Consider the following 9,533-nt stretch of genomic DNA (forward strand, 5'->3'; position numbering starts at 1 on the left):
AAAATGGTGGAACTTCCTGTGACGTCCTTTCCCCGATCCTCCAATCAGGGGAGAGAACATCACGTAAAGTGCTGAGAATTTGCACGAGGGTGAACTTCCACTCAAATCACAGCGTTTTCGGTGATGTTCTCTTCACTGATTGGAGGATTGGGGAGAAGGAATCACAGGAAGTGCTGCCATCTTGGCGGAAGTTCACTCATGGTTATGTCCGTGAAGATGAGGAAGAATATCCGAATTTGCAAACATTTTGTAAATTTAGAATTTGTACGACTCTGAATGCACAAGTTTACTAGCTACATACAGTTATTTTGCTTTGGGAATGACAGATACAATCAAGCCAAAGTGTAAATCATAGAAAATAAGACACCTTTACAGTGTTGGGTATGATAGAATAAGCGGCCTATTCAGTTTCACAAGAAGGGCTTAGATTTCCTCCGTCATAAGAATCAGATGCCTCTTTTTACGTTTGAAAGATGACATTCCTTGTGGAGACGTGTTTTGTGTAAATTAGCACCCGTGCTTTAAATGGTAGATTACGTAAAAGACAAGTTGTAGCACAATGATACGGACAAATTTAATCAGATCACATCATTAGTTTATTAGGTATTACCCAATTTCTTGCAGTTGAATGGGGGCTCCAAAATATCACATCTTTACTAATCTAAGCATTGGGGTCAACATGTTGCTGCTTAATTGCAATAGTTATTGAGGAGAGGGCATGGTTATGTCTTTGTGTACAAGGTGACATTATAACAGGATAAAAGAAGGATCTCTGATGTCCACATCCGGCCTATTTTAACTGTGGAGGCTATGCTAAGCTGGCACGGCTTCTGTTATAACAGGTGTGATTTATTTACTTATCTTTCAGTTTTTGCATTAATATCTTAAAATTTAAAAAGTTACACAAAGTGTAATGCTACTAAAAGCTACATCCCAATCATAATTGAAAATCCCACTGCAACATGGGTAAACAATGAAGATTCTTTATGTATTGTCCACTCTTGTAACCTTTAAAAGCCCCCAAATATCATTAATAATAATAATAAAAATAACCAGGAGGTTCAGAGGTTGGCCGAACTTAACATCATGTATCGGCTGTCTGTGACTTAGAGGCGCACAGTACCTTCTATATGAGTTTATCAAAACAGTGCCAGCTTGGCACAGCAGTTGTTGATATCAGATAAAAGAGGCCCTGGGTTTTGCTGCCACCCTGTTGGAACTGTAGCCCTGGATCTAGGCCACAAAATCATTGCTGTGCCTAGGTTAGCAGGTTCAGGGTGGAGGCAGCCCCTCAGAACCATAACAGGGGGTCAAATGCCCTATTGGCCCATCCGGCTCACTGTAACACCACTACTTAGTTGGCTGGATAAAAGAAAGGCCTATTTTCTGGGGAGGCTATACTAAGCTGGCACAGCTTCTGTACACGGCTTTAAGTGCCTATAAGGCAGGGAGTTCTGGGACATGGTGTCACATCCTTGCACTTCAAAGCGAGGACAGCAATCATGGAGTATTGGCACAGACATTATATCATATATATGATGTCATATCTCGAACCCAGCAATAGTGATGGTGAAGCAGAACGGGTGGCTGGCGGTACTGCCCTGTGATAGGTCTTGGGCAGTGTCAGCCAATAGTCAGTGCCATCACAAGTTCAATAGGGTTAATGTCAATGATTTGCAAGGCATTTAGCCAGTGATTACACAGTGACTAAAATGTTTTATGCTCCATCTTTGCAGTTCATTTTGGTAAATATGTATTGTACATGGCTAGATGGCGGACATTTGGTATGTTAGACTGATTCTGTGCCATTTTATCATTTATTCTTGGTTTGCTCTTTATGATCCATTCTAAAAGATGTCAGACTGACCCTGTTTACAAAGAGCAAAAAGTTAGTTTAGCAAAGCAAGGATACTAGTATCTATCAAATAATTTAATGTAAAGTCTTTTTTTCTTGTACTATAGCCTAATTACTCAACTTGTTTATTTTGTTATCTAGGCTAGATTGTCGTTCTGTTACATGGTTTGTTCTTTTGTTTCTGGTTTTCAAGCTAGGTATTGTCTGCTTAAGAGTTTCCCGGAGGGTAAGCATGATTAGTACTCTTTGTCAGCTATTCTTTCTTATAACAAACCTCATTCTTTCCTAAAGCTAAAAGCCTTTTTTCTTATTGTAAATGATGGCAGTTATTTGCTTGTTTTAATAAGAGGCGAGTTTACCTTCTATTGACTTTAGAGGCTTTAGTCAAACGTAAAGCATTTTATTTTCATCTGAAGAGGAGACCATTGAGGTCTCTAAAGTCTATGTTACTTTATATCTTTTTGTATGTTGCTCCTAAATATTTCACCCTCAAATAAAGTCTTTTTACATTACACCTAATGCATTTATGTCTCAAATACATCGATCAGCCATAACATTATGACCACTGACAGGTGAAGTGAATAACTGATAATCTTGTTATCATGGCACCTGTCAGTGGGTGGGATATATTAGGCAGAAAGTGAAGATTTTGTCTTCAAAGTTGATATGTTAGAAGAGCATCTCTAAAACTGCAGCTCTTGTGGGGTGCTCCCAGTCTGCTTTGGTCAGTACCAAAGGTACTATCAAACGTGGTCCAAGGAAGGAAAAGAGGCATCGGGTCAAAGGCTCATGCGTGTGGTGGACAAAGGTTGGCCCGTGTGGTCAAATCCAACAGACAAGCTACTGCAGTTCAAACTGCTGAAAATGTTAAAGCTGGTTCCGATAGAAAAGTGTCAGAACACACAGTGCACCTCAGTTTGTTTCGTATGGGGTTACATAGTCGCAGACCAGTCAGGGTACCCATGGTCCGCTACCGAAAGTGCCTACAATGAACTCAGAGCAATGGAAGAGGGTGGCCTGGTATGATGAATCATGTTTTCTTTTACATCACATGGATGGCCGGGTGCGTGGCACCAGAATGCATCAATGGAGTCCTTACCTTGCAACTTACAGGATCCGCTGCTAAAGTCTTGGTGTCAGATACCACAGCACACCTTCAGAGAGCTAGTGGAGTCTCGAAGGGTCAGGGCTGGTTTGGTGGCAAAAGGGGGACCTACACAATATTAGTCAGGTGGTCATAATGTTATGGCTGATCAGCCTATGGGTATAGAAGTCAATATATACAGTATAATTGAATAAGGATCCATACCTCTGGAAGTCACTCTAAATGTGATATTGGAATAAGTATACATAGCCAGTGGTGCATTTAGGATTTGTGCTGCCCTAGGCCTGACTAAATTCAAGCGCCCTCTAATCTTAATTTGCCCTTTCCTTCCTTATAGGCCACACCTTTCACATCCCCTTCCTCTGTAAACCCTACCCCTTCCTCTTCTGGTCCTACCTCCTCCTCTTTAGGCATCACTTTTTCCTCTTTGAGCTCCATGTCTTCCTCTCTGTTTATTATGCATGGATACTGAGTACCTACTTGCACATTTTGTTGTTTTTAAATTAATTTAATTAATAAATATTAAAATAAATTAAAGAAATTCAGTCATTTTAATCAAGCTCAGTCATCCATGTCAACTATACTAGAAAGATCACAGATGCTCAAACTGGTTGAATTAACATGTGGTCAGTCCATGCTATGAGGATGATGTGTGTAACAACAACCACTGTTACCAGTGGCGGATCTACCGGGGTCGCAGGGGTCGCGACTGCGACCGGGCCCCGGCGGCAGGGGGGCCCAAGCCAAGGGGCCGCCCGAAATCTTTTTTACGTTTTTTGTTTTTTTTTAAAATAAGGCAGGGGCGTCCAACATGCGGCCCGCGGGCCAAATGCGGCCCGCGAGACCTCGAGGTGCGGCCCGCGTAAGATCGGCAGCCAGGGCAACTGATCTTACACGAGTCACACCTCAAGCCCTGCTACTTACTTGTGGGAGGGTCTTCTGGACAGCACAGAGGAAGCGGAGTTCACGTGACTTCCTACTTCCTCTGTGCTTTAGCAGAGAAGGCAGAGGGAGGCCGCGCCCCCTGCTGAAGTCTGTGAGCGGCATCGAGGGAGCTGCAGTACAGGTAAGGGGGTGGGGAGGGTGTTTGAATGAGTGTGTGTGATTGAGGGAATGAATCTGTGAATTAATGATTATATGAATAAATGTGTGTGTGTGTGTGTGTGTTAGCATGGATGTGTAAGTGCTGGAACCTAGGCATGATGGGACTGTGATTGCTGTTAGCAATCACACTCCTATCATGCCAAGTCAGGCAGTACATGCTGAAACCTGGCCAGCTGCCCCCCTTGTGTAGTGATAATGCCAGCAGTATGGGGTCTGCACTTACAGCCACCCTGTACCAGCATGTACTGGCTGACTTGGCATGATAGGAGTGTGATTGCTAACAGCAATCACAGTCCCATAATGCCTAGGTTCCAGCATTAACTGGATGGATGTGTAAGTGCTGGAACCTAGGCATGATGGGACTGTGATTGCTGTTAGCAATCACACTCCTATCATGCCAAGTCAGCCAGTACATGCTGAAACCTGGCTAGCTGCCCCCCTTGTGTATTGATGCTGCCAGCAGTATGGGGTCTGCACATCACTTACAGCCATCCTGTACCAGCGTGTATTGACTGACTTGGCATGATAGGAGTGTGATTGCTAACAGCAATCACAGCGAGCACAGTCCCATCATGCCTAGGTACCAGCATTTACTGGTTGCCTAGGCTAACAGCAATCACACTCCTATCATGCCAAGTCATATTGCTAATTTTGTCCAATTGCGTGTTACCTACTTTTATTAAACATGTGAGTTTTTATTAGTATTTTTAAAGGTGGGGGTCATTTTCGGTTTTGGCTAAGTGAACCCTGAATGTTTTGGTCCAGAATTTTCATTTTAGTTCATCCCTAGAATAAATCTAGGGAATCCTGAATTTGTAGTCGCAAAACTTTCAAGGCCCAGAAATCAGTGAGAGGAAGAGTAAAGGTTTTGTGTCATTTTACTTTATTTTAATCTGCATATTTTATTAAAGGCCATATTTTTTGTCACAGTGAAAAATGAGTGCGGCCCGCGCACGTATACAATTCTGATGAAGTGGCCCACTGCAGAAAAAACTTGGACACCCCTGGATTATGCCCTTTGTACATGCGCCCCTTTTTCTTTGATTATGATTCAATATGTAAATTGAATTTGTTGAATTAGTTGAAAAAAAATTGTTGGGTAAAAATCATGTTTTTTTGGGGGGGGTGAGGGGGTGGGGGGGTGAGGGGGTGGGGGGGCCCTTAACAGATTCTCGCACCCGGGCCCTGAGGCATCTAGTTACGCCCCTGACTGTTACTGTACATTCACCCACCATATGCACCATACATACTGTTCCATCTTTGTCCCCAAACATCTTGTGTCTGAGATCTTTGTGTGGAAGCAGCTTGTCTCTTTCATATTTATCCTCAAACAGCTTCCCAGTGGCATCTTTGGGGACAAACATCTTGGCATGTCTCAAGCTGTCTGTGGACCAACAGCTTAATTGTGCCAACCTTGTCTATGCTGACACAATTATACATACATATTAATGCTGGCACACACACATACATGCTCACATACAAACACACCTAAACTCTAAGGTATATACAGTCATACATGCATACCCCCTCCCCCTCTCCCTCCTTCCCTTGGTCACCCCTTACCTCAGCCGCATCTTTTCATGGAGAATGAGAGATCCAGAAACACTTCTCTTTTTCCATGAATCTATCGAGAAAAACTGTTCTGGAACTAGGTAAGGGCTGGCTCTGGGTAGGGCCATCTAAGCAGGCGGTGAGAGTGGCTTTTTATGCTGCCCCTCTGTAAAGTGCTGCCCTAGGCCTAGTCGGCCTAGGCCAAGATACAGCCCTGTATATAGCCCCCAAATCAGTCATTAGCGTGTCTATAGTAATCTAAATGAAGTTTTTTTATGGTCTAAAATGCATGTGTAAAAGTTTATCCATTCAAGTTGCCCTAATACTCAAGGTAAGTCATTGAACTGGCCAATTTTCTGCTTAGTGTTCTATTAATTATACAAAACCAGTACCTTTACTATGGAAAGTTAATTCTAAGGTTAAATTCTGAAATGTATCTTCTAGAGTATTCATTTGAAGAAAAATGTTAAAAAAAGGGGCACTACAAATTCTTAAGGTGGTAACAAAATGCAAAATTCTGCAGCTGTCACCTACCAAGTAGTTTCCAATAAGCTTATCTTAGGGACAGAGTCCCTAATAATGCCAACAGGGCAGTCAGTTGATTAATTGATCATTTTTAGAAATTAGAAATGCACCATTATCTGATGTTAGCATAATGCTAACAATTGCTTTTATTGTAATAGCATAAAGGTGCTGCTCCACCTACTTTGCTGAGTTTAACACGTTTTTAACTAAGTGCTGCATTCGAAACATCATTCCTAGTACTGGTAAATGCTCAAACCTTTCCAAGAAATAATTACTCAATCATATAAACTTTGTCTACTTCATATTTTTTTTTGGAATACGTAATTGCCGTATGACACAAAAGTAGACACCGATAGGTTATTACAATAGAAACTCAAAAATGCTTCTTAAAAGTTTGCATCTTAGGTATGCATGTTAGTGGGTGTCTGCCTGGGCGCGTTAGTGTGTTCCGCATGGGTACTTTAATGTATGGGTCTGTATGTTAGTGTGTGTTTGGGTATGTATGTTATTGTCTGCCTGGGTATGCACATGTGTCTTCCTGGGTATACATGCGTGTCTGCCTGGATTTGTTACTGTGTGTCTGGTTATGTTAGTGTGTCTAGTTATGTATGTTAGTGTCTGCTGTGGTATGCATGTGTGTCTGCCTAGGTGCGCATTTGTGTCTGTCTGGGTATATATGTGCGTCTGGGCACATATGTGTGTCTGGGTATTTATGTGTGTCTGCGTATGTTGATGTGTGCGTCTGCCTGGGTATTTTAGTGTGTGTATGTGTGTGTGTGTATGTTAGTGTGTGTCTCGGTATGTATGTTATTGTTTGTTTGGGTATGCATGCATGTGTGTGTTTGCATGGTTATCTTAGTGTGTATCTCCCTGTGTGTGTTAGTGTGTGTCTGTCTGGTTATGTTAGTATGTGAACAAGTGTCTTTGAGTATGTTTAATGGGTATTGGGGAAAATAGTATGGAAAATACAAAGTGCAAAGTAGCATCAATGTATTCTGAATCAGAAATTATATATATATATATATATATATATATATATATATATATATATATATATATATTTATAAGAAAAGAATGCAGGATTCAGATTTTGTTGTTAAAGTCTAAATCATCTAATTCCCCAGAAATGTAACTTCAATTTAATACAATAATAATTATTTTACTAAAATGTGTACTGATGTGTACATCGATTATATCTCTGTCTGTCTGTCTATCTATCCATGTTTATCAAAATGAAAAGTGACATGGAACGATATAAATAGGTGTATGGAAACCCAACATGAATATACCAAAAATGATTTCAATGACACATAACGAGAAAAATCTCTTTTTTGACATTTATTTTAATTTTTCCAACCTTTCCAGCCGATTTTATTTAGGATATAATTAAGTGCTATTATGTAAGTGCAGTTCCCACTGACGCTTCTTGGCCTGTCAACGCTTCCATTTCAAACCCTGAGTAAGACTTGATATGCTGACAGAAAAGAATAATTTAAGACGTAGCTTGAGAAACAACCTGTTAGCACATAGTTTTTCTGAGTGTTTCTGTTGCCATGTAGAACACTGTTTGATTGTCACGCGTGTAAGGCTTTCGCTGGGCCCTGCACATACTGTACAGCAAGCACTAAAGCCACCTGTATCAGTATAGGATACTGAGTGCATGTGTTTGGGTGCACATGTGGCCTTATATACCCACTCATTAAAGCCCTGCTGTGTTTGTATGTATGTTGCTGTGTTTGTTTGTATGCATGGATGGATGTATATTTTCACGCATTGCATAGTGGATATGCTGGATGTATGTAAAGGTTTAGGCTGTGAAAGATAGGAAATTAATCTATATAGTTTTAATAAGAAATATTAAAACTGCAGTGACAGTATCTATGAGGCTAATATATATAGCCCAGGGAGCTTGTGTGATATTTTGTCCCATATTTAAACATTATCCAAATATTTAATGTTCAACTACAGGAAAAAAAGCAAACATTAAAAAAAATAATAAAAAAAAATAAAAAATAATAATAATAATAATATATATATATATATATATATATATATATATATACCTTTTGTTCATTCCATGTCTATGTATACCTAGTTCAAGTAGAAATTCTCCACTACTTCATATAGTTTAGGAGTACTGTGATATCTGGTTGTGGCTGGCGCTGACTCAGTTCTAGCCCCCGTTTTAACCTTTACTTTAAACCCATTGGCAGTATATTGTGCCAGTTTTACAAGTACTAGGAGGTGAGAGAAGAGTAATTGTATCCCCATTCCTGATCATAATTACACACACCCAATGGGAAGTGGAGAGAGTGATATATTTGCGCCTAGAGTGTTGGATAAAGAAAGCTGGCAGTCGGGATGTGAACAGGCTGGTAATTCTCTGAAGTGTAAGTCATTTTTCAATTAAGTTTATGAGCTTTCCACTGATTCCAGCTCTCTACATGTAGCCGGTTCAGAGGACTGTATAGTCAAACATGCAATGCAAACAACTGCTTTTAAAATCATCAAACCATTTCATTTTGACAAAACCCATTATTGTGTGTTAAGTCTAACAGAAACCTGGGTAACTGGAATTTCTGCCTGATGTGTGGCTCCCAAAGTTTCACTTGTAGGTAATTTAGAGTTTTTGGGAAGTTAGGAAGAGGGTTCGTAAGATGGTCCATAAACAGGGGAGGTAGCAAGGTAGCAACTTTCAATTACATTTACACTTCCCTTAAAGTTCCTTTATACCATTATAAATGTATAATATACATAAAATAATATAATATGTATATAATATATATAAATACTATATATATCATATATATATATAATATATGTATGTTTATATATATATATATATATATATATATATATATATATATATATATATATATATATATATAAAGAATGAGGGAGGAGGAGAGTTGTGTAATTGGATTGAGGTGAACTACGCTGCGGCACTCAAAGGGTTTAACATGTACCTGTTCCACTGGGTGGGTTACTCACTGCTGGCACTCAAAGAGTTAATACACTTTTATGTAGGGACCCTGCTTGGTTAACGCTGGACAGGTCACTCTTCCAGAAAGTGATCCCTTGCTCGATTGTAAACTAGAGTAACAGGAGATTTACGATCGATAATGGTTTTCTTAATGAACACCACCGTAAATAAAATGAATACATCTGCTATGAATAAATGTTGTTGTGCGAATATATGGAAAAAATATATACAAATAATCATTAAGGGGGGATCTGGTAATTCCTATTAATATTGGAATTATGCGCGTTCGTTAATACCATTAGCATCTCAGGATCATTTTCGTGTTCCTATCCGACTCTCTATTGTAAATAAATTATTTTTATATGTTGTACTTAAACGAACAAAAAAAATAAATATTTTTAATAATTTAA

Source organism: Sceloporus occidentalis, unplaced genomic scaffold (assembly GCF_023333645.1).
Source record: "Sceloporus occidentalis isolate IW3139 unplaced genomic scaffold, rSceOcc1.0.p SCAF_389, whole genome shotgun sequence".
Lineage (NCBI taxonomy): Eukaryota > Metazoa > Chordata > Lepidosauria > Squamata > Phrynosomatidae > Sceloporus > Sceloporus occidentalis.